We start from the raw sequence: 16,080 nt of genomic DNA on the forward strand, positions 1-16,080 counted from the left end.
GTTCGGATGTAGAGAGGTCACTATTAATTAACATAGTTATCGGTATGATTTCGAGTCAAGGATTTAGGAACCTTTCATTAGGTTTATTTCAATTATAACGTCGGTATAATGATTTCAAGGATATATAATTTAGAGCGATTATCGCTTTGATAATCTACGGATTACCATTTTTTAGTTTTTTGGCCAGTTTTGTTCTGCTTTGGATATCGTGTCTGACATAGAAATTATGCTATAGTTATTAATCCAATTCTGTCAATTGTTTAATGTTATCGAACCTGCGTAAGTCTACGTGTTAGAAATCCCAAAAGGTGTCAAAAATATGTACCAGTAAATTGTATCGCCACGAATCTAACCTAGGATCTCCAGGTAATACTAATTATTAGTCTTTGCGAAATTTTAAGTAAAACCAACATGTATTTATAAAAACTTCAAGTTCTGTCTATATCCACTATCGATTTTACCGGGTGATTCCCATGTAAGCCCAGTAAACTCACAAGTATAGCTTAGATTTTTAAAATGTTTGTATATTTTGAGTTATTAATCGTTAATAAAATTGAATAAATGTGTTGTTGTCTTGAGATGAAAATAGTTTTATTTCCATTACATAACTGATGAATAACTTTTTATTTATGGCATGGTCCATTGTGGGAGAGACGGACGCGCCTTTTCGATGACGTCACAATCAGCTGACTCACTCCATTAAGATGCACCAGCGCATACAATGCTGCCTACCTGACAAAACCAACCCAACGGTCACGATATTGTTTTTTATCTCTAGACCTTTAACTTCACCGTAATTACGCCATCGCTATTACGATAATAACGAAACTGTATTTGCTATAATAAATTAAGGATTAGTGACTCCCGTAACAGGTCAGGTTATATACAGTTCTTGTTGCAGGGTCGGTTTTTAAATACAGATTTTGGACAAAGACATACAGTTTTATTTGGTACCCTGTTTTACCCAAATTGTGTGTCCCGCGTAAAGCCGACTATTCATTAAATTAAATTCGGCCCGATGTTTCCGACATTTACGCTATTAAACAAACACTGATCAATTTGAAAGGATATGATTTAAATAAAAAAGGATCTAAGGATGTTTTCCATTAATGTATTTAATAAAATATACATTAATTTATTAAATATTCATCACAGGAGACCGAAGATCTGGCAGCTACCTTGGACAAAGAATTAGTCTAGCAATTCAAAGGGGGAACGCTGCCAGTATCTTCGGAACCTTGCCTAAAGGGACTCCTTTTAATGATATATTTTAGTTTATGTTAAGTTTAGTTATTTATTTCAATGTATATTATTTTATTATTAGTTTTATGTGTCTATAATTAAATATTTAATAAATATTGTATTCAACAGTAAATGTAATCAAAGCCGTAGGCATTTACAATTGATTTACATTTGTGCTATGCTAAAAGGTAGTCATTAGGAACAATGAGGATATCGAACACATTAGCTAACCAAAGCACGTTGATTACTGTATGGGTCATCGGTTACTAAGCCCTATGGCAGTTAAGTTTACTTTATATAAGTTATTAAATTATGCAATATAACAGTACATAGTTATTTGCAAATACATTGAGGATTTTTTTTTAATTTGTATACATTATTTAATTTTACTATATTATTTATTATCCTCTTACATACCTAATATTGACATATTAGCATTATTCACTATGAGAGATGTAAGTGAGTTTATATAGTATGCATTTGTTTATATATGTAGTTTAAATGAAAATTCTTCAATTTGTCACAACTGATTTCATGCAAAACATGATAGAAGCATTTAACTTTAGTATAGCTAAAATGTAATTGTAAAGTATAATTGTAGAATAAATGCTGTTAATATATGTGACAGCTAATTACAATTGCGCACATGTTTATCAATATGAGCCCTTATCAATGCAAAGTACAAAGGAATGGAAACATTAATCAATGATTGATAAGCGATTCATTGCTTTCAAATGGTATGTCAATATCATAAATCATTCTTTTGTGAATACATACTGAGGGACAATGTTCAAAACGTATGGAAAGAGTTTTTTTTTTAATAGACAAGTAGGTGATCAGCCTTTGGAGCCTGATACATGCCATCGATTTTTGATCTAAAGCATGCCAGCTTCCTCACGATGTTTCCCTTAATCGTGTCAATTGTACTTTAGATGTAGAATTAAAACAAAGTAAACATTATTATTATTATTATTATTATTATTATTATTATTATTATTATTATTATTATTATTATTATTATTATTATTATTATTATTATTATTATTATTATTATTATTATTATTATTAGCTGATTCTGACTTGGTTCCAATAGGCTTTACTATACTACGATGTAATCGCGCGGACTGGCTAAATTCACAAGAATTTCATTATTTATAATTAGTTATAAAATGGTTTAGGTTTTTAAGTTTTTACTTGTTATGTTTATATTATGTTTTACGTTAGTTTTCTATTGTATTAGTATTAAGTTACTGTAAAAATAGGAAATATGGAAAATAAATAAATAAATAAATTATTCTCTTCTGACTCCGCGGCACCATTATTTAAAAGGGTAGACGGAAACTGTACGAATATAAAAAAATTGGTTTATAAGTTAACAAATGTACTACTGGGTAGAGAACAATAATCTTTTGAGAATTTTGTTAACACGAGACAAGTGAAAGCGTTATATGGAACACGTGTTGAGAAGATACTTGAGTGGGGTAGGGGTGAAGAACCTGCGTCGGGCGATAAGCTGCCATGTTTTCTTGACAATCGTTATAAATCAAAGACAAAACAGCCTCTGACCCTAGTCTCATTCTTGATCTCAATGAAAACGCTGAATTATCTGAATTGCCATCTTCAGGGTTATTAGAGAATAAGACTTTGGCATCATCAGATCTCAAGTCTCACCCATTAACATAGACGACCAAAGACTGACAAAGTCTTTGGTGTTATTCTCTTATCATCGTCCCACGGTAGCATCTTAAAGCCGTTTTCAAAACCCGCAGTGGAAAGTTTCGGGGAGAAAGTTCTCCCTGTATTTCTCCTCTCTCCAGCCGAAACTCATTACTTTTATCGTGTAACACATGATGTGGCGCGAACTTGCAAGTGCTTCAGAGCATTAATGTATTGTTGGTCGATTCTGCAGTCTGCAAGACTTTTCTCCACAGACCATGCTTTCAGTGCCTTTTCACAGTCTTCAAAGTGGTGACGATATTATTTCGGTCCTTGTTACATTTTTGGATAAGGGTTTTAATTGTTTGCATGTGATTGCAAGTGCTATAACCCGTTCGGAATCCATCTTGCTCTCTAGGTTGCTTACAGAATATATGTATACTATATTAAAAGTAATAGAAGCAATAAATACAGCTGTTAAATGCATAACAACAACAAAGTTATCATATCACCAGTTAATGTGCACTGTGGGCCAGTGGCTTGACCACTTCCGGTGACACAGCTCCCGCGATAAACGGGACGACTTCCGTCGTCAGCACATACCTACACTTTCCCTGCATCCTAAATCATCCTTAACCGAGTTAACCAGGATTACAAGATCTTATCTGCCATTATGATTGCATTTTCTCCATAATAATGCCCTAATACCTTGAAGAGTAGGTACGTACTTTGAATTAATCGATTTTGTAATCTGCATATTATTGCTTGTTAAGTAGTTATTACTATATTTTAATATAACTTTTTTTTAAATTTGACAAAAGAGGTTTGGAAATATAATCATGCGACTTTTCCACTCAAAAGCTGTTTAGAGTAATTAAAACGAGAAATTATAATGATTAAATAAACATAATTTCGCATTAATAATCTTATGTATGGCATGGCATTAGGTACATGCGTTTAATTCTGTTTTACGGAAACTACTTTTTCACTTTGATTTTGATACATGGCAACCCAATGTGAATCATGATAAGAAATCTAAATATATAAAGGCAAACACATTGATAAGCGATATAATTTGAGATGATTAGATATTAGGGCCAATTGCTATGTACTTAACGTACGATAACGGACCTAGTTGCAAATTATTATATGTCATTTACATATTTCAAATAATTTTAGTATATTGGAGCTCCATCTGCGGAACTCGATTAAACTAGACATGATTTTTTAATGGTCTTACAATACATACGATATAATAAAAATGTATTCAAATGGTTTGACAGTTCTCTAAAATTCACAAGTTTGATTTTACACGTGCTCTCTTGTTTTTCATACTTATAATTTATCTATATGGCAAAATACGTTCAGACTCTTCAAAAGAAACTTAAGCTGTGTTGTAAGACTTTTTAGTATTTTTGAGTATGACATTATTGTGCCCTAATGAAGCCCTATGACGATTACTGCATTTTATAGATCATTGAGGTCAGAGAAGAGGGATATTCGTGCATTCTATAATTTAAAATGTTCTCTGTAATGTAATGTAAATCTCTGAGAGATAAATTCAAGGAATCTCTTCCTAATATATTTATGAAAATATTATGTATGTATACAAAAATAGTGATAAGTTTACTAGAATAGAACATCTAGTTGATACAGGGGCCTGGGACAAGTGTTAGACCGGCTTCTTCTAGTTAATTTGCGATATATGTTTTAAAATAAGTGTTGGTTGCCATAGTCATTTTGTTTAATGATATGATATTTTAAAACAGTGCCGAGAGTTTTTTACGCCGACTTTTTCTCTCGGCCTACACCCTCTGTCTTCTTTGCCGATGAGTAGGGATGTCTACCGATACAAATTTAATGACGTGGAATAAGTGATACCTGTATCTTATATTCCATAATAAACATATTTTATTTTATTAATTTGGTCTTGAGCCCCCGACCGCGTTAGGCTTATTGAACAAACCTAACATTACACTGAACCATACAGGAACTTAGGGTGACAATAACAGCTTAGAGGTCACATTCCTTTATCAAGCTTTGGCTTGCTGAATCTACCACGTATGTATTTATGCTTCATTGGCTTCATAAGATATCATTACTTATATCAAGTGCCGTACAAAAGTAGGTTAACAGACCGATATTTTTTATCTCAAAAATATTGAAATCGCGAATAAATGCCAGGTCAGTCAACGCAAGCGTGCTAAAAATACAGTTAAAGCCGCTTGATTAGGCAATGTATTCTGTTAAAAGTAATATTTAATAAGTGAAATTCTTATTTGCCGTAATTATTTACGCTTACCTACTTTTGACACAAACAGACATTTTGTCTTATAATCTAACAAATATAGATTAAATTTAACATTTTCACAATGGTTTACATATTTTTATATATATACTTAATTTTAAAAAAGATACATTATACAAAGGTTCTGTGTAACTTTGTTTCTGTTTCTATTCAGAAGCGCCAAATATCAGATAAAGACATATTTCTTTTTCATTAATACAATTTAATTACAAAATTCGTTTAGCGTGTTAAAAACACGAGGTTGCGTATTTTTGCTTTTATTATATTAATAACAGTTTTACAAACGTTGGTTTTTTCCTTTCTTTATACGTACCAAGCTAATTATGGCTTTGGTAAATACGTCGATTTACCGGTTCCCATTTCAATACAGGCCCGAACACAATTATACTAACAATTACAATTTAAAAATACTTCGACTTATGAGTGTCCGTAATAAGGGTTCGGTTCAGTAAATTCTATTATTTTGAGCCATTACAGGAGCCCGGTACGAGTCGTAACATATTAACAGGTGAATGTCAAGGACTATTATTAAAATCCTGCGTTCCATTTTCGTATGTGACACTGGACAGTAATAGGATGCAGTGATATCCTTTTAACGCTACACTTTCCCGGCTTTTATTCTCCAGTCGAGAGTAATGAATTTTTGGTTTAATAACGCGACGTCTCTTTGAAATAGAGTGACTATCATTGGCGTTTAGAAGTGTTTATAGCTGAGAATAAAATCAGGCTTTTGGTAGACTTATTAATTATATTACATATTTTCCTGGCTTTTATAGTGGTTGGCACATGGTAGTTAACAGATAAATTTTCCTGCAGAACAAATACTTACACTAAGTATTATGGCTTGGCACCAAAGTCAAAATCCCAACAGAAAGGAACCAGCAATTTTGCTATAAACTGTTCCTTGACAGGATTTGTTTTAAGTTTTTTTTGCTGTTTAAAAAGTACTCAATCCTATGAAAGCGCCATTACGATCCATAAAAATAATAATAAAACTATCTTGATATATATATCAAATATGTCTTAATTATATCACTATATATATATAGTGATATAATCAAGACTCCTTCAAAAAAGACTTAACATAGGTACCTAAGTACCTTTTTTTTTAAGACAATTCACACCAATTCACCTAGTCCCATGCTAAGCTGGTGAAGCTTATGTTATGGGTACTAGGCAACGGATATACATACATATTATAGATAGATAGACATATAAATACATATTTAAACACCCAAGACCTAAGCACAACACCAAATGGTCATCACATCAATGTTCGTCTCAGCCGGGGATCGAACCCGGGAACCATGGATTCGCAGTCAGGGGTACTAACCACTAGACCAATGAGTCGTCCTATTACGCATTAACTTGTTTTATTACAGTATTATTTTATCTATTAATATTTTTTTGAAATATCTTTCAAGATTGCCGTGAGACATAAAATTACTTAAACATTATATGGGAACGTGTAACCAATTCGATTTTGAAAAGGTTTGTGCCATCTCTAAACTTCAGTTGGTGTTGTAAGTTTCATTCGGAGGTTCTTGGTTTGAATTATGAACAGGAAGTAAGCGAAAAATATACACTGAAAACTGAATTTTCTACTGACGAGTCTATAGGACTCAACTTTTTATAATTGTATACAGCTTTTGGCAACAAATGTGGTATTTACAAACTTGAATCATTATTGAAATGGTCCTCTCAAATTCCCATTATCAGTTTGGAACGGCCATTTAGAGCAATTTGTCGCTTGCTCGATGTTTTTGTTTGATGGGGCAATGGTAATTAATCAGTCCACGGACGGCAGTGAGCTAGTTGAATGATTTTATTTACAGCTTCCTATCTCGAGTAAGAGATTTTCTGTGTTCCACTCTCGGATATTGCAATGTTTCAACGAATCTGCAGGTTTAAATTAATACAAAATAAGTACTGAGATAAAGTAATAGTGATTGCTTTTTCTACAATCAATCTAATGTTATTTCAAGAGTTGTGTGGACATACTCTGCGTGGAGGAATAAACAGTTTTATTTTTTATATGGTTTTTCTTATGAATTAAAGTTGATGATTCTGTTCTTGCATCCCAGTTTCAATTTGTCATTGACTGTCTAAATGCGCTTACAGATAGCTTTATTTCGTTAAGTTTAGTTGCTTTATTTGTTTAATTTATGAAAGAATTGTAATACAATTGAGTAATTTATTGCTATTAAATAGTTGTGTAGTTTGCGATAAAATTATATGATAATTACCTAAATTTCTATTGATTAATGAGTTTATAGTTTACCACACATACATATATGAAAAAAATGTTGCCAAACTTCAGCTCACTAGTGCAATATATTCACCCTTCGCAATTAGGTTCTTTGCGCAAACAATTTGCCATCAACATAAATGTTACCTTCGCTGTTTGAGGATAAAATTAATCCTATAAATAGATTTTATTTAGGTATCGCAGTACCATAACTGTTGTTGCCAGCTGCGCCGGGTCTCGAGCCATTCTATCGCTTGGGACCTTTGTACCGATAACAAAGTAAATCTTTTCATACTTGTATTTCACATTAGGCTTATCTAAAACCTACTATTTGCCTTAACTATCTAGCACCCATTTCAATGGATACATAAGCAACAAGTGATAAGAAATGTCTTACAAAGGGCTATGTTATAGGAATAATGTATTGGGTACATATGTATATGGTATATGGGTGCTCGGTAAATAGCACAAATAGTAAATCGTTTTTTTGCACGTTTGCTACTCAAAAAAACATTCGCGAACTTTCCCCTACCAAGCATCATCCTGTAAAGGTACGTGCCGAGACTAATAATAAACTCTCGCTCTATAAATCTGGAATTAATTTTTTTCGAAGAATTTGGAACTTTGAAAGAACGTGGAAGATAATGTGGTTATGAGTTTAAATATATATCTAATTATCTAGGTCCCGGGTTATGTACCGCCTACGGCTTTTGATACGTACTTTATACTTGCCATATCAATGAAACGGGCAGGAATATGTTCCCCCATGCCACACCCTGTAAATTGTGCATCTAAGTCGGACCTGATCAGTCGTTTTGGAGATAATCAGGGATAAAGGCATACATATGGGTCAAATATCTCATTAAACATCCGATCAAAAACTTAATTATTCTATGAACTTATATAGTTTCATTCCTTTTTTAAATTGGCTTAATGTGTGTTTAGGTCCAGCTGCAGTAGGGCAGACGGAGTGATGCAGCGACAGTAATTATCGGGCGGGTCGTGTCGACGACTCCAGGGAGAGCGTTCACCCCGAGGGCCGCGCACAATACTCACAAAACTCAGGGTTGCAAGTCGATCACATCTAATCTCGATATCAATATAATATCTACTTCTGTTTTTTGTCTGCATCTTCAATCGATATATGTTGTATCCTAAAAATAAATTATTGTCTCTTAAGTACTGATTCTTAACATTTGTTATGGTTTATGGAAAAATTCTCACTATGTTATTACGTCTATAGTATGTAAAATAACGTACAGCAATAAGGGCTAACGCATTGGACGTATAATCCTGGTTTCGATTCCCAGAAAATTATTGTTCTGTGTTGACGAACAGGTGACTGATCACTAAAAGTAATAAGAAAGAAACGAAGAAATGTGTCTATCACATATGGGGCGATACTCTGGATAAATTATGTTACAAAAAATAAATATTGAGTACTTTATAACTTCATAACAAAATCGCGATTCAAGAGACAATAGACGTAACAAGCTATTTACTGTAGGTACCTAACTATTCATTGTACGCTAACTTTAATCAAAGTCGGGATAATTGGTTTTTAATGCTTTAAACGTCACAGACGATAAAAAGTCATAGGAGGACCTAGTCATGTAAGAAAATAATATTGAAATACACAGTTATGATCATGAGTGATCAATAAAATTAGTAATGTACTGAGCAGCCATTCTTGGGCGTTTTTTCCTTATACATTTCCTGTTCTCCTTAGAATTATTATAATTTATTTCACTGTTATAAACACTTAGCTTGTTTCATAGTAAATAAGTACATACAGCATATTAATACATGTTATAAAGTATTTTAAACCTAACTCGAAATATACTATACTTTTAAAGCAATTGAACAATTTATTTGAAATATAGACATAGTTTAGCAAATCCTTTAGTATTATAAAAGTAGTTTTTATACTTTAAAATTAAAAAAAAAATTGACTGGGACAAATCCCAGGCAAATCGTGGATTAACAATTTACTTTAAGTGCGTATACTTTGAAAACTTACCATAACCGTCGAAGGATGACACAACATTAATTTAAATTTTCTTGCATTGGAAAATACACCTTTAAGACAAAGTAACTAAGATCCCAATTTATGAGAACTCAAAGAAAAATTAAACAATCTTGCTTAATTGCGGTCATGATACAGACTCTGACCTAAACTTAAAGTATAATATATGATATGTATAAACAGAAAACACTATACAACTCTGCCCACACATTAATATCTCACTTTATTAAACATTTATTGATGAAACTAAAAATAACGAATATTTTAAGGGTGTGTCGCAAGCGCAAAGGGCGGACCAGGCCAATATTACAAGTTGACGGCTCATGGTCGCCGGCTACCCACTCGCGCTTTAACACCTTATAAAGTATACAGACAGTAAAATGAATATTATCTTTATATTTGCTTAATAAAGCAATCTATATGGGCAAAAATCTAATGGGCACCTATATTCGTATACATAACCAAAGGATATATGGAGCTTCATCAATGTAAGTTTGCGTATTTTCAATATAAATATCCAATAAAATATCGAAATGTTTTCTTTCCAGTGCGACTAAATTAACGATAAAGCAATGACTATTTAGTGCTAGCTTAATATTTAGCATTTGCTTCTCAAGTCTTAGTCTAATAAAAATGAAGTCAGTTTGATGCTGCGCCTGGAATGGACCACGATGGGACCAATAGACACGTATCTGTTGGTTAAGATTTGTAATAAATAAGGCAAGAAGTTTGTTTGTAGGAAGTAATTATTGAAACTACTGAATCGATTCAGGATGTTTTATCAGTCTGCAGCTTTTTATTCTTGCGTGACTTAGCCACTAGTGATATAATTGTAATGAACTGACGCGAGAACTAAAATTTTTTTTGGCTGTTTAGTATTCCGTGCATTAACTCAATAAAGTTTATTGTTTACAAAGCATTAATAAATATTTTCTATCGCTGTTCGTAGAAAGATAATTCTGAATGCATTCCCTGTTGTTTAATATCAACAAAACTGTCACGTCATAGGAGAATGAAAAGTTGTTTTGAGTCTAGACTGTAGACAGTTTGAAGGTTTCTATTATGAAATGTATAATTTTGAATTTAGAGAAATTGTTTATACTTTATACACATTTTGGTATGTCTTTTTTTATTTACCATTCATTAGCTTATTGATGTTTAATTCCATCGTAGAAAAGGATCATTAAAAACCTTATCTTAATTATATGTAATGGATCGAAAACGCATCCCGCTTCCGGCGTAGCTAGACCCCAGAGTTTAAAAGCATAGATTCTGACAATGCATCAACGGACCTGTCAATTGAACGGGCGTTCACCCTGCGCCTTATCTATCCTTCGTGGCATAAAAATTATATATCAGTTTGTGTTCCATAGAGAATCTGTCAGAGTCTATGATAATACCGGAAGTTGATAATCCTGTGACTTGTGACCGTTAAAGTCAACAGTGAACCAGAAACAATGCCCCATTAGCTTTCCCTAGGCTAGAATTTCCCGCGCATAAACAATCTTTAAAACAGTAATTACACTTTTAGTGAAAGGTTCTTAGTACTGGCGTTGTTATGTAAAGGATTTCCTACACATGATACACGCTAATAAAAAATATAGAATATCTATGGAAAATAATTAGCCTAATAATTCAGCGAATTTACATAGTGATTAAGAGAGAGTAAGATTTGTAAAAATTAAATACATATTTTCAACTAATAATGTTACTTTAAATAGTTTTATTTTACAGAGGGGAGGTCAGAACATAAACCAATAAATGAAGATGCTTTTGTTAGTCACTTAAATATCATAAAAACATGTTGATAAGTAATAAGAAATACTTCATACTTAGAACTAGCCATAACCAATATTATGATGTATTTTTATGAAATTTTAGTAATTTTTTCCTAATATTTCTGATACATTTAGCTTGATACACTTATTAAATCTAAATCCAAATTTAGGTAACATAAAATTGTATTTTTATCCTTTTTTAGTTAATTACGTTACCCAACTCAGTCCTTAATGATTCAACGACATGTGTCTCATTCAAATCCGTCGAGGCATTCCTGTCCTACCTGCTATGTTTGAATGGCTTTTTGTTTTGAAGGTCACCGACCCTTATCTGTTTGGGTCCTAGACAATTTATATAATAAATAAATTATTACTTCGTACTAATATTATCTATTTAATGCAACATCCAGAAAGGATGTTGAGCGACACGAATATGAGAATACTAATTAATGCTAAATAATACATAATACATACGAAAGTTAAGATACCTGTCTCATATACTCACTAAGCAGTTAATTTTTTCATCGAACAGAGACTGGCTAACTACTGAGAGAGGCTAACTTCATATTATGTGATACAGCCCCGCCCATGGACACCGCCAGAAGGATTGTGTGATGCCGTATACTCTTTTCAAGGAATCTTATGTCCAAATCCAATACTTTTTTACATACATATAAGTACATGGTAGTCGTACTTAGGGCTAAATCACGACTGAATCTATCGTCGTATATGTTCAGAAATAAACAACGAAAAAGATCGAATAGGCAGTAATATTACGAATGAAGTGAAGCTTTTAAACAGTTTTTGCATGATAAGGCAGGTCCATAATTACAACTGTATATATAGGTGTTCTTAATAAATTGCACATTTTATGTATACTCGTATACTTACCGCCGTCAATGTCAAATAACCTGACATCTGTCAGGCATTTATAATGTAAAGCTTAAAACTGGGCCTCGTGTTAACAATAGATGTGTTAATTTATCATAGTTAAGCATCCTCTCGCGGCAACTGTATCGGTGACCTAACAATTTAGTGTGATGATCCACTTAGATTATTTGGGACAACTAGTTAAAATAGAGATGGTACAATTTGTCTTTTATACACCAGCCAAGCTAAGAAGGCTCGATAGATGTTGGTTTTTTACGCTTAAGTCGTTGAACTGATTTCTATAAATTCTATGTCATTAACATTATTTAACAATCCATAGTCATGAATATAACCTTGTATTGTTAATAAATAAACAGTTGATACAATTTAAAGGTGCTTAACTCGCAATGTGTGCGTCTTGTATATACGTAGCAAGGTAAAATCCTTTTTTTAGACACTATAGGGAGACAAAACATTAAAATAAAAATACGCTTTCACATTTCGTATTACAAACGTTTGAAAATAATATTAAAGTTGGCTTGGACTTTTTCAAAACCAAATCTCTTTGTTTGTAACAGTTACACGAAACAACAAAAAGGCCTTTGTATCTCGGTGATGTTATAGATGTTATTGTTTTATGCTCGTTTTGCGTTTACAATACCAAGTTGTGGCCAAAATTAGTAGTTTCAAGGAAGGGGAGACGCGAAGGGTATAACGCAAATAGCACTGTGACCCGGCCGTTGACTCGGTTTATCCTAATCCGGCCCACTACTCCAGTTCAATTTGAATCGGGACGCGAAATCCCGATATCTAAATTTGTTATACGAACGAACTGTGACCCAGAATATTAATTCATTTCTAGATGTCTTATTTACAAGGAAATATCAACAGTATTATGTAGATTAGAATTTAAGACGCTTGGTCGGATATAATTTTCACTACTACTGTAGGTGAAATGATAGATTTTAACTGATCCGATTTCAATAAAAGTATACTGATATAGAAATAAGGCATTCAATTATGAAAATTTAACACATTTGCCATTTTTTATAAATCAAATCAGTTGCTAGGCCGAAAAACCATTTCTATTTTCCATCTTGATAAAAATTACGCTTTAATAAAGATAAGGGCATATATTTTTTTGGGTCATGTACCTACTTAGATATTGATACAGCATTAGTCTAGTAAGCGATCCAACTGCACAAATGGAAACGAAACAAAGGAGATTAAACATTTTCCCCACTGGCAGCAGATGTGAAAACATGCCCCTTGTGGCTGCGCCGAATCAAAATAAATATCTTGTCATGGTCTAGGCAAACATACTTTTAACCTACTTTTATATTTAGCAGCTGTGCTCCTAATGCGCTATTCATTTTCGTACTCGACTAATGTACTACAAGTAGTGTTATAATTTATTACACTTATCGTTTTTTTATTTTGGTTTATTTTGGTTCTTAGATTCACCTTTCTATATGAGTTTCGTTTATCGCTGACCATGCACATAGCCTGAGCACAAAGCTTCAGATTGAGAGTCACACGAATCACTACAGGGCTAACACTGTAAGAATTTTTGTATACGAAGGAAGTAATAAAAAATCAACGCATATACTAACATAACAATTGACAACTCTTTAAATTTAGGAATTCAATGTAAAGTGCTTTAGATTTAACAACGTTCAACTTTCGTGTTGAATAAACTGTTGCTCAAGAATTATATCTTTATTTGAAGGTTGTTGGAGGCGGCATAAAATTGGTTATAAGGTGTTTTCCCTCTTCAGTAATTCTATAGAATATCGATAAGAATGTTATCGTATCGAACTTCTACAATAGACAAGGCCTCGTGGAATTAGCTAAACGGATACGTCACTGCTCATACAATAGCTGACTAGTTCTGGCGACAAGCAGACAATAGGCGATAGGCCAACGTATACATTGCGGCAATATTTCCCATATTTGTAATTGTACCACGTGACATTGATTTATATGCGAAAAAAATAAATCACATTTTAGCCACCATTTATTTACGAGTAGGTTTAAAAAATAAAACGTTGTAAAATGATCACATACGTCGTACGAACCTACACTCATAACTGAAAACGTGTTAATTTTCCTCATCAGTGTGTGTAACTTTTTACGTTCAAAATGTAAAGAAGCTTTATTTTTCTTTCTAATTATTATTCTAAGAAGCGAGTCAGTGTTCTTATAATCAGGTGCGGAGCTCATTTTATCCTGTTGTCAGACACACACTTTCAAGTTAGGGTTCACACGCTTTGTTCGAATACAATGACTCTCTACGTTCTTTTTGTTTTCATTCAGACGACCTTTGTTGATAATAAACAATATCGCTACTTTAATGAAAGAAATCATGTAGCGTGAGATTTTTATAACATTTATTTTGCAACTAACCTCCCCGAGCATTCCTAAATGAATTCATTTGTGACCGTTGAATTAATCGTCTTGCATCTTTACAGTTATATTTACTTAACAAAGAGTTTGAACCAGCCTTTATTGTTTTATTTCATTTGTAATTTATGTTATAAGTGCCACACAAACAATCTAAGCATGTGAAATACTCTTGGCCTATATACCATTTGCAAGATTTTTATATTCTTGGTAAAATGGCTAAGGGAGCGTTCAAGTATTACATGACGAATTTTGGAAGGGGGGGGGTTCCTTTTGTAAAACGTTACGATGCGGGGCGGGGATTGAATTACGCGTTATTGTTAATATTATTTACACACATAATAATAACTAAAGAGTCTCTAGATGGTCACGAAACGTTTTGCTAGACTTGGATACAGTACTGTACTTGGGTACTGAAAAACGTTACGGCGCGTTACATGGGGGGGTCAATAATCTCCAAAAATTGCGTTACGTAATACTTGAACGCTCCCTAAATCGACATTTATTTTCGAAAAACTTTACGTAGGTACATATAACTCGAAAAGTTTTATTGTAATGTAACACCGATAACGGGCTATTAATTAATAGAGAAATTCAATACAAAAATACACACTGAAATTTTCCGTTTTAATTCGTTAGGCATTTTCATAGGCAGTGTTTACGTCAATGTAACTGAAATAGGCCGAAGTGAACACGCAGTGCTAGACCGTTTGCCGCATGAAATTATTATGGTATTTAATACATTTAGATTATACGAGTACAATAACTAGTTTACTTACCGACGCTCGCGACTTCATTAAAGGAATTTAGTATATAATATACTGAGTCGGAGAGCCAAGGTCTCCGATGCTGCAAAGATCATCGATTCAGCATAGTTAGTAGCAATGAATGTTTAAAATAAAACTATTTATAGTTTTAGTATTAGGATATAGCATTTTTTTACACCATTAGTGGAATGGAAGTGCATGGTGGAAGGTTCTCCAACATAAAGATAAGATCTTCGATTAGTCTTACCAAAGATTGGCCGGTCCTAAGGCCCTTTGGTTGATGTCGTGATGTTTCATATTATTTGTATAATCAGCGGTCGGAAACAATTCGATGGCGCGTTATAAAATATGACGTCATCGTACTGATGTTTTCGCTACAAATACTTACGGAACACGTTTAAAAATGTACATATTTGCTGATGAAAAGTAATAAAGTTTTCCTAGTGGAAAGTCACGAACATGAGTAGTACAACGTGTTTTTCTCTTGTTTTTGTTTGTTTTTAAAACATTACACAATGTTGTCATTTAGCGCACGTGACATTTCATAAAAGCGAATCGCAGGGACCGATTCTTTAAATTGACTTTTGGCCTTTGATGCAAGTGGGACGTTATTATAGTTCAATGATAAACTTTCGCTTTTAAAGTTATGCTTAAGTTATTATTAACTTGGATATTAATCATTTATAAAATGCACACATGTTGTTAATGACAACTATAGAACTCAATACATAAGTGTGTAAAAGTATTATATTTAATTCAATTGCATATTTACGACTCAGCTC

This window comes from Pieris napi, chromosome 1 (genome assembly GCF_905475465.1).
Source record: "Pieris napi chromosome 1, ilPieNapi1.2, whole genome shotgun sequence".
NCBI classification, from domain to species: Eukaryota; Metazoa; Arthropoda; class Insecta; order Lepidoptera; family Pieridae; genus Pieris; species Pieris napi.